The following is a 17601-nucleotide window of genomic DNA, read 5'->3' on the forward strand; positions in this document are numbered from 1 at the left end:
TCCCTCCCCACTCACATGGTCTGTGAGTTTCTAAGGAAACCTGACCAGCGTCACAGAATGTCAACGTTACAAAGACTTCTTCACAGACAATTCCTTTGGAAAAAGGTGTTACAGCGCCACATGCATACCTTGAGCTCTTCTCCGCACACGTCAGGTGCCAGGGCTGGGCACTAGATGCAGCTCTTCATATTGGGAGAGATGACAGGCTTGTCAGGCGTTTTGGAGCTTCAGTCATGAAAAGCACACCTGGAATGGAAAATGCTCCCGCTTGAATTGTCCTGATAGATGTTTTGTTTGGCCGTGTTGCATGGCCTGTGGGACCCTGATCTCTGATCAGGGATTTCATGTGGGCCCTTGGCAGTGGGAGCACGCAGTCCTAACCATTGGACTGCCAGAGAATTCCCAGGGACAGCGAGGTTTTATTATTAGGGTGAATGAAATGTTCCCTGTGAACTGTCCCCACTCTGTAATTCCAATTTGACTTAATTCTGCACTTTGGAGACCATGACGAGGTCAGAGGAAGGTCAGGTCTGGAGTTTCAATCAGCATCGAAACTTTTATGTCTAAGGATTCTGTCAACATGGAATCCAGAGCTTAGAGAAGAAAGGAGAACATCATAAGGTAAAGGCATTTTATACCATCTGAGCAATTTAAGTCTTTATCTAGGCCAGAAAGAAGTATGTATCTGAGGAAAATAAGAGTATGATGGTGGCTTATAGTGGTTAAGAATTTGGCCTTTGGTGTCAAACACTGAAATTCAAATTCCGCTTTTTACCTTGTAGCAGTTACATACTACTGTGTAACAAATCACCTACTGCTTTTTAATGACTTGAATTAGGAACCATGCATTTGTTCAGAATTCCAGAGTTTGGACTGGTATGTATCTGTTAATCCCAAACTCCTAATTCGTTTATCCCACCCCCACATTCCCTTTGTTAACCATAAACTTGTTTTCTATGTCTGTGAGTCTGTTTTATAAATAAATTCATTTGTATTATTGTTTAGATTCCACATATATATGATACCAAGTAATATTTGTTTTTCTCTTCCTGCCTTACTTTACTCAGTATGATAATCTCTAGGTCCATCCGTGTTGCTGCAAATTTCAATATTTTATTCTTTTTGGTAGCTGAGTAATATTCCATATATATATATATATCACGTCTTATCCATTCATCTGTTGATAGATACTTAGGTTGCTTCCAAGTCTCGGCTATTGTAAATAGTGTTGCTATGAATGTAGAGGTGCATGTATCTTTCCAAATTGAGTTTTCATCTTTTCCAGATATATGCTCAGGAGTGGGATTGCTGGATCTCTACTTGGTAACTCTACTTTTAGTTTTTTAAGGAAACTCCATACTGTTTTTCATAATGGCTGCACCAATTTACATTCCCACCAACTGTGTAGGAGAGTTCCTTTTTGTTCTCACCTTTCCCAGCATTTATTTGTAGACTTTTTGATGATGGCCATTCTGACTGGTGTGAGGTGATACCTTGTTGTGGTTTCAATTTTCTTTTCTCTAATAATTAGAGAATAATTTCCTGTGCCTGTTGGCCATTTGTATGTCTTCTTTGGAGAGATGTCTATTTAGGTCTTCTGCCCAATGTTTGATTGTGTGTGTGTGTGTGTGTGTTTTAATATTTAGTTATATAAGCTGTTTGTATACTTTGGAAATTAAGCCCTTGTTGGTCTTAGCATTTCCAAATATTTTATCCTAGTACATAGGTTGTCTTTTTGTTTTGTTTATGATTTCCTTTGCTGTGCAAAAGCTTTTAAGGTTGATTAGCTCCCATTTGTTTGTTTTTGCTTTAATTTCTTTTGCCTTGGAGACTGATAAGGCAAGAAGATAATGCTATGATTTATGTCCGAGAATGTTTTGCCTATGTTCTCTCCCAGGAATTTTATGGTGCCATGCTTATATTTGGGTCTTTAAATCATTTTGAGTTTATTCTCGTATATTGTGTGAGGGAGTGTTCTAACTTCATTGATTTACATGCAGCTGTCCAGCTGTCCCAACACCATTTGCTGAAGAGAGTGTCTTTTCTCCATTGTATGTTTCTTCCTCTTTTGTCAAAGAATAATCGACTATTAGGCATATGAGTGTATTTCTGGGCTCCCTATTGTGTTACATTTATCCATATGTCTGTTTTTACGCCAATGCTGCACAATGCGGTTTTGATTATTGTAACTTTTTAGTATTGTCTTGGGTCTGGGAGATTTATGCCTCCAACCTTGTTCTTTTGCCTCAGGATTGCTTTAGCAATTCTGGGTCTTCTGTGGTTTCTTATAAATTTTAGGCTTATTTGCTCTAGTTCTGTGGAAAATGTCATGGATAATTTGATAGGGATCACACTAAATCTGTCAATTGATTTGGGTAGTGTGACCATTTTAACAATATTAGTTCTTCCAGTCCCCGGAGCCTTCCTAGCAACTCCTAACCAGCTGCACGTATCCTGCCAGGTCAGACGTGGGGCCACATCCTTAGATGTTCACCCCAAAGTGGCTCATTTTTTCATTCCTCAGGAATGATGTGCTTATGAGCACAGATTTTGGAGCCAAGTGGCTTGGGCCCTTACCCTGGTTCATCTATTGCTTTCTGACTCTGTGATTGGGATCCAACTGCTTCTCTATAAAATGGGACTAGTGGGGACTTCCCTGGCGGTCCATGGGTTAAGATTCTGTACTTTCAGTGCAGATGGTGGATGTTCAATTCCTGGTCAAGGAACTAAAATCCCATGTGTCACAGGATATGGGCAAAAATGAAAATTTAAAGGGACTTCACTGGTGACCCTGTGATTAAGAATTTACCTTGCAGTGCAAGGGATGTGGGTTCCATCTCTCATCCGGGAACTAAGATCCCCGCATGCTATGGAGCAAGTAAACCCACGTGCCACAACTAGAGAGTCCTTGCGCCAAAGGGAAAGATCCAGCACGATGCAGCAAAGATCCCAAGTGCCGCAACTAAGACCCAATGCAGTCAAATGAATAAGTAAATAAACATTTTATTAAATAAAAAATAAAATGAGAATGATACCTACCTCATGGGTTATCCCAAAGGTTAATGTGCTAATACACCTGCCACCCCCGGATCAGTGCCTGGCACAGCATTTGAGTTTGCCCTGTTGTTATTACTTGGGCTCCGTAGCATTTGCTGCTATAAATGAACCCCTCTTTTTGGTCCTCTTCATTATGTGGCACTAATAATGGCTGCTGCTTTAATTATTATTGTTCTTGTCCATTCATTCAATCTTTCCCTTTTTCTTCCTTTCTTCAAACATCGCCTGTATGGCTGCCACATATTAGTCACTGTGCTAGACACAGGGGACAAAAAAAAAAGAAAAAAATCAGCTCAGCTATGGTCTTTGTCCTCATGAAGACAGTCCAGTGAACTTTAAAAACCCGAATAGGAATAAAGTGCAAGAAGTGTGATAAATGCTTTGGTAAGTGCAGTACGATTCTACAGGAGCCCAGAGTGGAAGCAACTACTGTAACTTTGTGTGTGTGTATTCTGGAATGCTGTTACAAAAATTATGTTGGGATAACTAGGCCATTACCTGGGGCTTACAAATATTTTGGCGGCACTTCACTTGAAATTTGACTGTAACTGGATTTGACTTGTATTTAGTGGCTCCATTTCCTCAGGGTTGAAAAAGAGGTCACATCTCTCTGGAATGAGACTTGACAGCTAGTAGCATTTCTCCTCGGTGAATTGCTTATCGGGAGGGAAGACCACCGCATGGCACTGTGTACAGGATAAGGTGGTATGTTACAGCTAGGCTGGTGGACCAAGTTGTTTCAGTAATGGAGTTTTCAAAAAACTTAATCTGTATCTCTGTGAAAGAAATCCATGGACCTAGTTTATAAAAAGTCAAACAGTATTTAAAAACTTTATTGAAAACAGCAGTCCCTTAACCCATGCCTTCTCTTCTATTTAATCTCTCCTTCTCTGAGGGAAACACTGCAAGGTCTTTAAAGATGTTTCTCATGGTTCACCTCTGTGTTTCTAAATAATATATGTATATTGCTTTTTCTTGATTTCTTTATTTTGGATGTTTTTGTTCCCCATCCCTCCCCCAGTAGTCACTCACTTCTTTGCCTCCCCAGCCTTCTAATTTATATATACAGCTATGTAACAGTATTTAGGGTTAGTATTTTTTTGACCATTGTAGATACACTCACAGCTTAACCACAGAGATGACTGTGATTACTTTTTCCTTCTCATACAGAGTTTTTATTTTCCTAGAGTTAGTAATTGGCTTATTTTAAAATTTCCTTAGCTTTCTATGTGCTTGCCATTAATTCACTAGTGGTCTCTATCAGAGCTTAAAGTTTTTGGAATAGTGGCACACGAAGGGGACGCTGGGCTGGATGAAGCACAAGCTGGAATCGAGATTGCTGGGAGAAATACCAACAACCTCAGATATGCAGATGACACCACCCTTATGGCAGAAAGTGAAGAAGAACTAAAGAGCCTCTGGATAAAAGTGAAAGAGGAGAGTGAAAAAGTTGGCTTAAAGTTCAATATTGGAAAATTAAGATCATGGCATCTGGTCCTATCACTTCATGGGAAATAGATGGGGAAACAGTGGAAACCGTGGCAGACTTTATTTTTGGGGCCTCCAAAATCACTCCAGATGGTGATTGCAGCCATGGAATTAAAAGATGCTTACTCTTTGGAAGGAAAGTTATGACCAACCTAGACAGCATATTAAAAAGCAGAGACATTACTTTGTCAACAAAGGTCTGTCTAGTCAAGGCTATGGTTTTTACAGTAGTCATGTATGGAATTGAGAGTTGAACTATAAAGAAAGCTGAGCACTGAAGAATTGATGCTTTTGAACTGTGGTGTTGGAGAAGACTCTTGAGAGTCCCTTGGACTGCAAGGAGATCCAACCAGTCTATCCTAAAGGAAATCAGTCCTGGGTGTTCATTGGAAGGACTGATGCTAAAGCTGAAACTTCAGTATTTTGGCCACCTGATGTGAAGAGCTGATTCATTTGAAAAGACCCTGATGCTGGGAAAGATTGAAGGCAGGAGGAGAAGGGGACGACTGAAGATGAGATGGTTGGATGGCATCACCAACTCAATGGACATGAGTTTGCGTAAACTCCAGGAGTTGGTGATGGACAGGGAGGCCTGGAGTGCTGCAGTTCATGGGGTCGCAAAGAGTCAGACACAACTGAGCCAGTGAACTGAACTGAAGCTCCATTTTTAACTTAGATAAACTTACTCATGAATCATTTTTGGACTTGTATCCAGAAAGACCTGAAACTGGCCTCCAAGCACAATTCTGCCACGTCCCTTTACACTCATCACAGGATTTCCCTTCCTTAACCCCATGAGTGTGCCCCTCAACTCTTTCCCACGTTGGATCCTTTATTTCTTTGACTTCACATGGTCTTCCTTTAAAAAAACTACTTCCCTGTTTTGATAGAGCATCTTAGTAGGTAGAGTCCATGAATGTCAGAAAATAACTTGATTCTACCACCAACTTGATTGCTAGATTAGTTTGTGATGTTTAATTTTACATGTCAGCTTGTCTGGACTAAGGGATGCCCAGATACCTGTTTAAAACATTATTTCTGGGTGTGTCTGTGAGAGCTTTTCTGGATGAGGTTAGCCTTTGATTCAATAGACTGAGTAAAAAAGATCTACCCACACCCACTCAAATAGGACAAAAAAGTGAAGGAAAGGCAACTCCTCTCTTTCATCTTGAGCTGGACTATCTATCTTCTCTTATCTTTAGACATCAAAGTTCCTGGTTCTCATGCCTTCAAATTCTGGCAATTATTCCAGTGGCCACTCAATTCCCAGGCCTTCAGCTTCAGACTGAATTATACTGCTGGCTTTTCTGGCTATTCAGCTTGCAGATGGCAGACTGTGGGACTTCTGAGACTCTGTAACTGCAAGAGTAAATTTCCTCTTATGTCGGTATCATCTGTAGCCATATCATCTACATCTATTAATATTATTGGTTGTGTTTTTCTGGATAACTCTAACATAGCTGGGTATAAAATTTTAGTTTACAAATAACTTTCACTCAGTTTTAAAAGCATTGGTCCATTCTTTTCCAGATTTCTATTTTTATGATTGGAAAGTCAAACACTGTTCTAATTCTAAATCCTCATATATGGCCTATTTTTTTTATCCTTGGAATTTTTAGGATATTTTCCCGTGCCAGCTCTCCTAAAATCTTTTTCTTTCTTTGTGAGAGAGATTCAAATTAGCCCTTTCAATCTGGAGACAAATGCTTTCAGTTGGAAATTTTTCTTCTGTATTTGTTCTTTGATAGCATCCTTGCCTATTCTTTTTTCTTTTTATCTAAAACTCCTATTATTCAATGTTGGCACACACAGACTAACTCATAGATTTTTCATCATTGTCTCCTTCCTATTTTACGTTCTTTGTGCCTTATCCCTGGGTGATCATTCGAACTTTATCTTTTAATCTTTTTGATTTTTTTAATTTTCTGTTAATGAAAAAAAGCTCTTATTCTCATACTTTGAATTACCAAGAGCTCTTTCTCATTCTATACATTCTACAAATATTTCCTGTTTTTCTTAGCCTCAGCCTTTTGTTTTATTACATAATACTTTTTCATTTTTTCTGAGCAGAATTTAAAATTTTTTATTTAAAAATTTCCCTCTGTTCTTTCACTTTCTGTCTCCTTTGAGTTCTTCTTGTCAATTGTTTCGTTCTGTCATTCATGCCAGTTTTCCCTCAGATGCCTGGTGACACCCTGCTTTTCCATTTCTAATCAAAAGTGAAGCAAAGGGATTTACTTTTGGGGTGATAAAATGTTTGGAAATTAGGTAGACGCTCTGGCTGCACAATATTATGAATGTATGAACTGCCACTGAATTGTTGACTTTAGAATGGTTTAAAAATAAAATAAAAAGATAGAGAGGCAGTACAGTTTCTCTGGTGAGGAATCTTCAATCTCCTGCCTAGGTAGGGGAATAAGCCTGGATCTCAATGTCTGGGAATTCAAAAGAGGGGAAAAGACATGTCAATTTTCACCTAATCTCCTTTTCCTTGCTGGGCCTGCCACCCTACTCCTGACATCTCTGAGGTCAAAGGCACTTGGTTTAACCTCTCCAGAGCATGAACTCTGGTGCAGTTCATTGCTGGCTTTGAGGGGGACACTCCTCTGGCTGTGTCAGTCTGAGAGCTTTTCCTCCTGCTGATCCTGAGTTTGGTCCCGTCCACATCCCTGCTGTCCTGGGTTTGTGGGTCTCCAAATCTTGAGACATTCTAAATTTCTGCTTCCTTCCTGATACTCAGCTGTCTGGAGCTAAGCTCCAGACACAGGTTTCTTCACTCTGCTGGCAGCACAAAGATGCCATCTTTTTGGCTTCAGATGTTCCCCTGGGAGGTTGCTACTGAAGCTTCATTCTCTGAAGGAGGGCAGTGTGGAGCGATGCCTGCACACGGAATAGGGGTTGAGAGTTTTAGGATCTAGTCTTCCCTTTGGTGCTAACTGGCTGTTCTCACTTGAATACGTTAAGGGGCTGCTCTGCATTCCAGTTTTGTGACTATTTCCTGATCTGTCCAACAGTGGGTTGAAGGCAGATGCCTTTGCCAGTCCTCAAAGCCAGTGCTTGGCCAGAGGACTTTGGAAGATCAAGTGTCAGCCCCTTTGGGAGTTGAGAATGACCGGGAGTCCCTTTGAAACCCCGAGCTGTCATTTGACCCCATCGGTACCTTTGGAGCAACATTTTCAGCTAAAGGTATAAAGCGCATTAAAAAGTAAGAGAATACTTGAAATGCAAGATAATCCCCAGGGATAGAACTGTTGAATAGAACAGGTGACTAGAGCTTAGCCTGTTAGCTGAAATGGATATACTTTAAATTTTCATGTATAAAGGATGGCTATTAGTTTGGCCTTACAGTCCTCGACTCAATGACCCTTCTGCTTCCTTAGATCAAATTCTGGTTCTTTCTGGCTTCATACTGACTTTCCAAACTGCAGTTGAAACAGGAATATCAGCAGAACTCATGCTAGAATGTCTCATCAATACATTAGAAAAGCCAATACAAGCCAATGACACAGAACAAATTTTAATATTCTAAAAAGATTTTTTAAAAACAGCCTCATTTATATACAGAAACCTCTGGAGGGGAGCAGGCTAAAGGGATACAGAAGGAAACACGGGCAGTTATGTAGGATCTCCTTTCAAACATTGTTTTAAAGTGCAGAGCCCTTTAAAGCTGTGTTCAGAATCTAGGCTACTTCTGAAAGTCTGCCGTTAATTTTAGAAAATAAGAACGGAGGCAAGTTCGTGTGGTTTTGGTTTCATAAGTCTTGAGAGAAGTTTCCCTTTCACTTGTGCACCTCAAATGATTCCCTTCTCATTTTTCACTCCCCCTTGCTTGTCTGGACCCGTCTTTCTCATTGCCTCCAGCTTCCTTCTCTCCTTAAAGCCCCATCCTGTTTTCTCTCTCTCCCTGTTTCCCCAAACACTGCTGAGACTCTGCCCCAAGCTCGGGGCTGTGAAATTTGTGCAGACTTCCCTGCTCTGACTGCCCTTTCCTTTAGCCTGTGGCCTCTCCTGCTTCCTGCCAGGACAACCTCTTAGCCCTCTCCAGGGAGCCTCTGAATCAATCCCTTTGGATTCCTGATGTTTATCTTCCAAGTTGAAAAGTTCAATTGCAGCCCAGAGTGGGGCCTTGGAGGCTGAGCAGGGGAAGGGGACTGCGATAGATTTCCCTCCAACCAGCATGATGCCATTCAATGCCCACCAAGGGGCCACTCAGGGTTCAACACCCTCAAGGCTGTGCCCACTGATGATTAACCAGCTGTGAGAGCTGCCAGCTCGCTCTGGTCTGCTCATTTCTTCTCTGAAATCTAATTTTCATCTCACTGTGTTTTTGCCTCTCACTTTTTTTTCTCTTTAGTGCAAATTCTTCAACCCTATATGTCTTTTTTAACTGAAAAGTGTCGTGAGAGAGCAGGTGGTGAGAAAGAGGCTCACAAGGTAACACTGCATTGTTCTACTTGCCTCCCAGCAAAACCATTGTGTTCGGGCTCTGCCCTACTGGAAGTGGCCTGAAAGGTGACAGGGGAAATTCAGTTTCCTTTGATATGTTAAATCGAGTCTGTCTTTTTGCCTCCTTGACAAAAGAGTGGGCTTGAGAACTTGCTTTTTAAATTTTATTTACTTTTTAAATTTTTGATTGGAGGATAATTGCTTTACAATGTTGTACTGGTTTCTGCTATACAATGAGAATCAGCTGTAAGTATACATTTATCCCCTCCCTCTTGAGCCTCCTTACCACACTACCTCTCCCCTTCAAGAGATTGTTTTTTAAAAAAGAAGCATATTTTAAAATATGTGCTGTGCTGTGCTTAGTTGCTCAGTTGGGTCTGACTCTGCAACCCCATGGACCATGGCCTGCCAGGCTCCTCTGTCCATAGGGATTCTGCAGGCAAGAATACTGGCGTGGGTTGCCATGCCCTCCTCAGGGGATCTTCCCAACCCAGGGATCAAACCCATGTCTCCTGCATTGTAGGTGGATTCTTTACCGTCTAAGCCACCAGGGAAGCCCATTTTCAAACATACTCATAGTCCAAAGAAATGGCAACCCACTCCAGTATTCTTGCCTGGAGAATCCCATGGACAGAGGAGCCTGGCATGCCATGGTCCATGGGGTCGCAGAGATTCGGACACGACTGAATCGACTAAGCATGCATAGTCCAAAGGACCCCAAAGTGACTGTCAAAAGTGATCCGAAATCCTGAGCCCAGGAGAGAAATAGGAGACCCCAGCTGGGGTCCCCAGGAAGAGGTCACACGGCATCCTGAGGTCCTGTGGTTCAGGTGGGGAAGCATGTGGGAAGCCAATGGATCCGCAGATGTTTCCCAGCTGATTCACTGTGCAATTTTGAACCATTAGTCTCTGCTCCACTGTTTCCTTATGTGCAAAATCAGAAAGTATAAAATAAAATACATTCAGAGATGACTTTTCATGGCATCTGTGTCACGAGGAAGCAGTGTTCTGCACTATATACCATCACACCTAGGCAAGGTAAGATTGGCTTGAAAGTCAGTTGCTGGGCTGGTTTCTAAGGATGTGGGTGCTTTGGTTTCTCCATTTACTCAACTTTTACCATCAGTCTTTCCCAAACAACCAAGTTGGAAGACTTTTGATATTTGTATGTGTTGCAGGAGAATGGGGCATGAGAGATGGTCATGTCCCAGGTCTCGAGCTTCCCTAGGGGCTCAAATGGTAAAGAATCTGCCTGCAATGCAGGAGATCTAGGTTCGATCCCTGGGTCGAGAAGATCCCCTGGAGAAGGAAATGGCAACCCACTCCAGTGTTCTTGCCTAGGAAATCCCATGGACAGACAAGCCTGGCAGACTACAGTCCATTGCATTGCAAAGAGTTAGACACAACTGAGTAATTAACACACACACACCACACACACACACACACAGGTGTTGCAGGAGAACAGGGCATGAGAGGATGGTCATGTCCCAGGTCTCCAGCTAGTGTCTGGGATGGGCTGCCAAGAAATGTCCTTGGCTTCACGCAGGAAAGAATTCAAGAGGGAGCCATAGTAAAGTGAAAGCAGGTTCATTTGAGAGAGATACACATTTCATAGAGAGAAGGCAGTCCATCTGAGAAGGTGACAGTGGCCTTAAAACATGGAATGATTAGTTTCTATGGGCTCGGTAATTTCACAGATAAAAAGCAGGAGGATTATTCCAACTATTTTGGAGGGATGGGTGGAGATTTCCAGGAACTGGGCCACCTTCCACTTTTTGATCTTTGATGGTGGCCTTGGAACTGGCATGGTGCTGGTCCATATGCTAATATATTATAATGAATGTATAATGAAGCTCAAAGTCTGTATGTATGTATGTGTGTATGCTCAGCCGCTAAGTTGTGTCCGACTCTTGGTGACCCCATAGGCTGTAGCCTGCCAAGCTCCTCTGTCCATGGTATTTTCTAGGCAGGATTCCTGAAGCGGGTCACCATTTCTTACACCAAGGGATCGTCCCTACCCAGGAAGTGAACCTGCACTCTTGACCCTCCTGCATTGGCAGACAAATTCTTTACCACTGCGCCACCTGGGAAGCCCTGGCTCAGGATCTCAAGTCAAATCTTCCACGATTTTGAGCCTAATCAGTTCTAACCAGTTTTTGTCCTACTCTGTTCTTAAGGGCTGTGTCTTTCTTTTAAAAGTTATGCCCTGCCCCCTTCCCACGTGTCTCATATGGACAAAGATTTTCTCCTCAACTAATCCCTACTCATGTTCTTTTGAACTCTTCAACTAGGCCTTGACTTTTGAACGTTCACATTTGTCTCTGTTTTGTCCAGTGTTAGCAAGAATCCCACTACGTCAGCTTAACCAGAATCCCCCATCTTTGTTATTTGACGCTCATCCTCCGTGATCCCCCAGGTGACGTCTGGTCACCCTCACCTGCCTTCAGCAAGAATCCTGCTTGGTTGATTTAGCAAGAATCCCCTCTTGTTCTTCATGTTTCCTCTCAGTCATTTTCTATTCACTGACCCCCCTCCCTGCTCCTTGGCTCTGAAATCCCATTAACCCAGGTGGTTATTCAGAGATGAGTCCAGTTTCTCCCCAGTGCTGTGGTCCTACACCTATGGGCATCCACCCCCTTGAATTAAGTCTACAGTGCTTTCACAAATATCATTGAATAATTTGTTCTTTAGCGGTAATTTTTATTTCAATGATTCTTTTGATACTTGTAACATCAACCTGTGACTTATCTGTTATTACTATTATTGTTGCTTCATAGAGGAAAAACCAGACCTCAGACAGGTTAGATGACTCACCCAACATCAGAAGAATCAAGTCTTTGGATTCCCAAATCAATATTCTTGCTTTTCACCAGAGGCCAAAATGAGTTGTCTCTCTAGTTTAAAGAATTCTTGGGGCAGAAAGTGTCAGTGTCAGGGCTGAGTATGGGGTACAATTTCAATGAATTCTTACTCCCTACCCCAATACACAGCAGCTGTTTTATCTGCTAAAACAGGAAAGCGCCAACCCTTGTTATGTAATAGCAGGTGCATTTCCCAAGAAGATCGCTATCCTAGCAGCATCGAAGCTTTGAAAAGTACACTGGGAATGGTCTGCTGGATATTTTGGGCCAGATCTCCACCAGGGGAAATAATCAGAGTGATTTGAAAGAGCTTTTTTAAGCCCACCAAGTCCCGTGATGAGGGGTGCGTCATCAGAGGCGCCACTCTCTTCTCAAAGGCTGTCTCTCCAAGGCTCCCAATGCCGTCAGCACATCTCAGCCTCATTGCCACTGGGCCAAACCAGGAGCTAGAGAACATTCTTGAAGAAAGGAATTTGAAAGGAGCCCAGACACCCTATCGTGGAGTCAACAAGCTCAAAAAAAAAAAAAAAAAAAAGAAGAGAATTAGTAGCCCTCATCTCTGCTCTTCTGGGATTGCTAGGAAGCTGTCATTTCAATGGTCAATGGCAGTGTGTTCGAGATGAGTGCTGTTCTTTACAAACTGATTGAACAAGGATGTTAGAGAGGAATCCTGGGGGCAAGAAAGCAGGAATCACGTGTAACTTAGGCCCAATTTCTGGACCAATTATTAACTACTTGTGTGACCTTGGAGAAGACACTGTTCCTCTCTTGTGCTCAGTTTCCTCATCTGTACAAAGAAGTCGTTGGGCAAGGTGATCCCAGGTTTTTTAAGCCGCATAATCATCTGATGTTCTTTAATCCTCAGTTTTCTGCCTCTGAGCCCTGAGGTGAAGGGTCGGGGTTAAGACTGCATCTATCAGTTTGGGCAGAGACAGTGCCTACCAGCTCCCTGTCCCCAAAGGTACTAAAGGACCAATGATGTCACTGCCCCCACACAGCGCACATTCAGATGAGGAGCTACAGTGCAGAGCCTATCATGCACATTGTCTGAGTTATTAAGGTAAGCAACCCAGTTTTCTCCAGGCTCCTGAGGGGTCTGACACTGATACAGGTCTGTGGGAAAGGCACATTCTTTGACCAACTGGAAGAGGTAGGGTGAGCCTCCAGCAGCTGGCCACACTCAGAACCAGACGAGCTTCTCAGTGCAAGTTTTTGATCAATCTCTCAAGTAATGATTCTGTTTGTGGTTGTGGGTTTTTTTTTCACTCTTTCTCTCCCTTCCTCCCTTTATCCATCCATCCATCCTCCAACTATCCATCATCTGTCATCCACCTGAAACAAGAGGAATCAATCAAGTTTAAAATCAACCTTTAAAAGAATCCTAGGGGATTGTTGAGGGGCTTCCCTGGTGGCTCAGATGGTAAAGCATCTGCCTGCAATGTGGGAGACTCAGGTTCGATCCTTGGGTCGGGAAGATCCTCTGGAGAAGGAAATGGCAACCCATTCCAGTACTCTTGCCTGGAAAATTCCATGGATGGAGGAGCCTGGTAGGCTACGGTCCATGGGGTTGCAAAGAGTTGGACACGACTGAGCAACTTCATTTTATTTCTTTCTTTCTATAGCCATTGAGGATATGACAAAAACTGGCTAGAACCCATAGGTCCGAGATGGTGGAAGATTTGACTTCCAGTTGACCTTGAGCTTCACTGTATGCTCACTGTAATGCATCGGCATGCTAAACGACACACCCGCAGGTGCCATGACAGTTCCTAGGCTGACCATAAAAGGGCAAAAGTGGGCAGTGGCCCAGTTCCTGGAAATCTCCACCCCTCCCCCCAAATACTTTTAATAATCCTCCCACTCATTAGCCTATGAAATTATCCTATCCATAATACTAACCACCACCCCCAACCCATATTTTGGGATCTCTTACCTTCTGAGATGGCCCACACTATTTCCATGGAGTGTGTGTGCCTCTCCCATGGCCAGACTCATCTTTCGAGATGGACTGCATTCTGTATCTGGAATGTGCATCTCTCCACATAAATCCACTTTTTACCTATCACTTTGTCATTCACTGCAATGAGACATAAAGAATCTGAGTTTCTGAATCTGAATTCAGTCCTAAGACCAGGTGTGTGATCTCAATGAAAAGACAATGGGTTCAAGTCCCAATCTGAGTTGTGCACTTTCACATCCATCCATCATCCCTTTATCAGCCATCCATCCTCCATTTATATATCTATTATTCTCTAAAAGTATTTACCCAGCACGCAACTTGGTTCACAGGGGCTACGACAGGCCCTGTGTGAGATACAAGGGACATGCTGAAGATGAGAGCCGTCTTTTGATTTGGAAAGACAAACTCGAGAAGCAAAGATATTGCAGCTAGAATGGTAAGTGCAGAGGAGGAGTACAAGGGAGACGGGGAGCCCTCCCCACCCCTGCCCACCCCTGCCCACCCCTCCCCTCCATCCCTTTCATTCACCTGTGGGGATTCCTTGATGGCTCGGCGGTAAAGAATCTACCTGCAATGCAGGAGATGTGGGTTTGGTCCCTGGACTGGGCAGATCCCCTGGAGAAGGAAATGGCAGCCCACTCCAGTGTTCTTGCCTGGAGAATTCCATGGACAGAGGAGCCTGGCTGCAGTCCCTGGGGTCGCAAAGAATCAGATACAACTGAGCAGCATGTAGCAGGCCGATTCCTGTCAAACACTTTCCTTAGCTGAAAGTAACTATGTGGTCACATTCACACAGCTGAGACAAGAGTTGTATGGAGCCACTTCACAAAGGCTTCCTGAGCAAACGGAATTATTATTGCAGCTGGGCTCTGCTGCTCAACCAGAGGGATGTTGCTGTGGTTCCCAGGCCCTGACTCAGTTTACTCAGAGCACGCTAATAATAATGATACATTAGATGTGTCTTCTTTTGGACGGAGAGTGTTAGGATGATTCCCATTTAACTTGTCATCTTATCATTAACTGTAATACTATAAATGAATGGTTAGGAGGATAAGTACTTACTGTGATTCTACTCCGACCATCTCACATTTAGTGGGATGGTGGAAAATCGGCATTAGTCAAAAACTGTGATCAGTGTGGGGAGAAGAGCACGCTCTAGACCATCCATCATGTCAACAATTGCAGATGGTTAGTATGGGGAAGAAACTCCACAATAAAGGGGCTCTCACTGCAGAAGGAGGATGTTTGTCGTGGGTTCACCTAGAAGGTCAAAGCTAAGACAGGGTTCTAAGGCAGAATTAGCTCAACAGAATTTCAGCTCAACATGAGGAACTACTTTTTGAAACAACCAAAATGTCCACTGAGTGAGAAATGGATAAACAAGATGGGCACAAGAAATATTATTCAGTAATGAAAAGAAACAAAGCTCTGACACCTGCTACAACAAGAATGAACCTCGGAAGCCTGACGCTTAGTGAGAGAAGCCAGTCACAGAAGGCCGCATGCCACGTGATTTCATTTATATGGCATGCCTGGGACAGGCAAGTCCATTCAGACAGAAAGAAGATCAGTGCTTGCCTAGGGCTGGGTGGTTGGAGGAAAATGGGAATAACGGGTACAGGTTTTTGGGGGGAGGGTGATGGAAATGCTCTAAAATCTTTCAAGGTGGTGGTTGCACAACTCTGTGAATATATGAAAAACCACTGAGTTGTACACTTTAAATGGGTGAATGATATAGTACGTAAATATATCCCCAAAAGCTGTAATAAAAGTTAATTTGCTTGTTTTTAACTTAAAAAAAAAAAAAAAGACTTCCCTGGTGGCTCAGATGGTAAAGCGTCTGCCTACAATGCGAGAGACCAGGGTTCAATCCCTGGGTTGGGAAGCTCTCCTGGAGAAGGAAATGGCAACCCACTCCAGTATTCTTGCCTGGAAAATCCCATGGGGGGAAGAGCCTGGTAGGCTACGGTCCATGGGGTCGCAGAGAGTCCGGACACGACTGAGCGACTTCACTTTCACTTTAACTTAAAAAAAGAAAAAGAAAGAAAGAAACTGCTTTTTAACAAGGAGAGTGAAAGAATTCACAAGCACTGTCCTTGACCCGTGTTAAGCCCTGGATACCACTGCCCCCTGCCCCGGTTCACTTCTGTTTGTTCATCTTGTTCAACAGTGAGAAGACTTTGCTAAAACAACCAGAACCCCGTCATCTCTGGAGACACTAGCAAATCCTGAGTGACCATCTGGATATGAAGAATGTCCCTGCAGTGAGAGAGGTGGGTCTTGGTTTAGAGTTTCTTGGAACTTGCATCTGGATTTTGAACTTCGGGCAGGTCGTTTTGATTTAGGAGGTGATCTCAGAAGCCACTTAGAGGAAGGTGTGTCCACCTCCCACCTTCCTGTCTGGACCTGTGTGGGAGACAAGGTGGCCACCACAAGCCCCCAGGGGTTCAAGGTGAGAAGCTGTGGACAGCGAGTGTGGAGTGCGATGGCAGAGTAAGGTGAGCCTGGGCTCACACAGAACCTTTCCCTACAGCCGAGACTGCACTGGGCTGGATGAAGCACAGCTGGAATTAAGATTGCCGGGAGAAATATCAATAACCTCAGGTATGCAGATGACACCACCCTTTGGCAGAAAGCGAAGAACTAAAGAGCCTCTTGATGAAAGTGAAAGAGGAGAGTGAAAAAGTTGGCTTAAAAGTCAACGTCCAGAAAACTAAGATCATGGCATCTGGTCCCATCACTTCATGGCAAATAGAGAAACAGTGAGAGATTTTATTTTTTCGAGCTCCAAAATCACTGCAGATGGTGACTGCAGCCATGAAATTAAAAGACACTTGCTCCTTGGAAGGAAAGTTATAACCAACCTAGATAGCATATTAAAAAGCAGAGACACCACTTTGCTGATAAACGTCCACATGGTCAAAGCTATGGTTTTTCCAGTAGTCGTGTATGGATGTGGGAGTTGGACCATACAGAAAGCTGAGTGTTGAAGAATTGATGCTTTTGAACTGTGGTGTTGGAAAAGACTCTTGAGAATCCCTTGGACTGCAAGGAGATCCCACCAGTCCATCCTAAAGGAAATTAGTCATGAATATTCATTGGAAGGATGGATTGGAAGGACGGATCCAATCCTTTGGCCACTTGATGTGAAGAGCTGACTCATTGGAAAAGACCCTGATGCTGGGAAAGGTTGAGGGCAGGAGGAGAAGGGGACGACAAAGGATGAGATGGTTGGATGGCATCACTGACTCAATGGACATAGGTTTGAGTCAACTCTAGGAGTTGGTGATGGACAGGGAGGCCTGGCGTGCTGCAGTCCACGGAGTTGCAAAGAGTCGGACACGACTGAGCGACTGAACTGAACTGAACTGAACTGGGACTGCACTCAGAGGAGACTCAAGGATGACTCCCGTTGTTACGGGCACCCGACACATCCACCACAAAGGACAGTTTTGGTTCACACCAGCAACGGAATGGATACGACTCTATTTTATTTTATTGGAGTAGAATTGACTTACAATGTTGTGTTAGTTTCAGGTGTACAGCAAAGAGACTCAGTTATACATGTACATATATTCATTCTTTTTAAGAGTCTTTTCTCGTTTGGTCATCACAGAACACTGTGTAGAGCTCTCTGTGCTGCTATACAGTAGGGCCTTGTTGACTACCTATCTTATATATAGTAGTGTGTGTGTGTTCACCCCAAGCTCCTGCTTTACCCCTCCCCTCCACGTTTCCCCTTTGGTAACCATAAGTTTGTTCTCTATAAGTTTGTTTCTGTTTTGTGAA

The sequence above is a fragment of the Bos mutus genome, chromosome 1 (assembly GCF_027580195.1).
Source record: "Bos mutus isolate GX-2022 chromosome 1, NWIPB_WYAK_1.1, whole genome shotgun sequence".
In the NCBI taxonomy this organism is placed as follows: Eukaryota; Metazoa; Chordata; class Mammalia; order Artiodactyla; family Bovidae; genus Bos; species Bos mutus.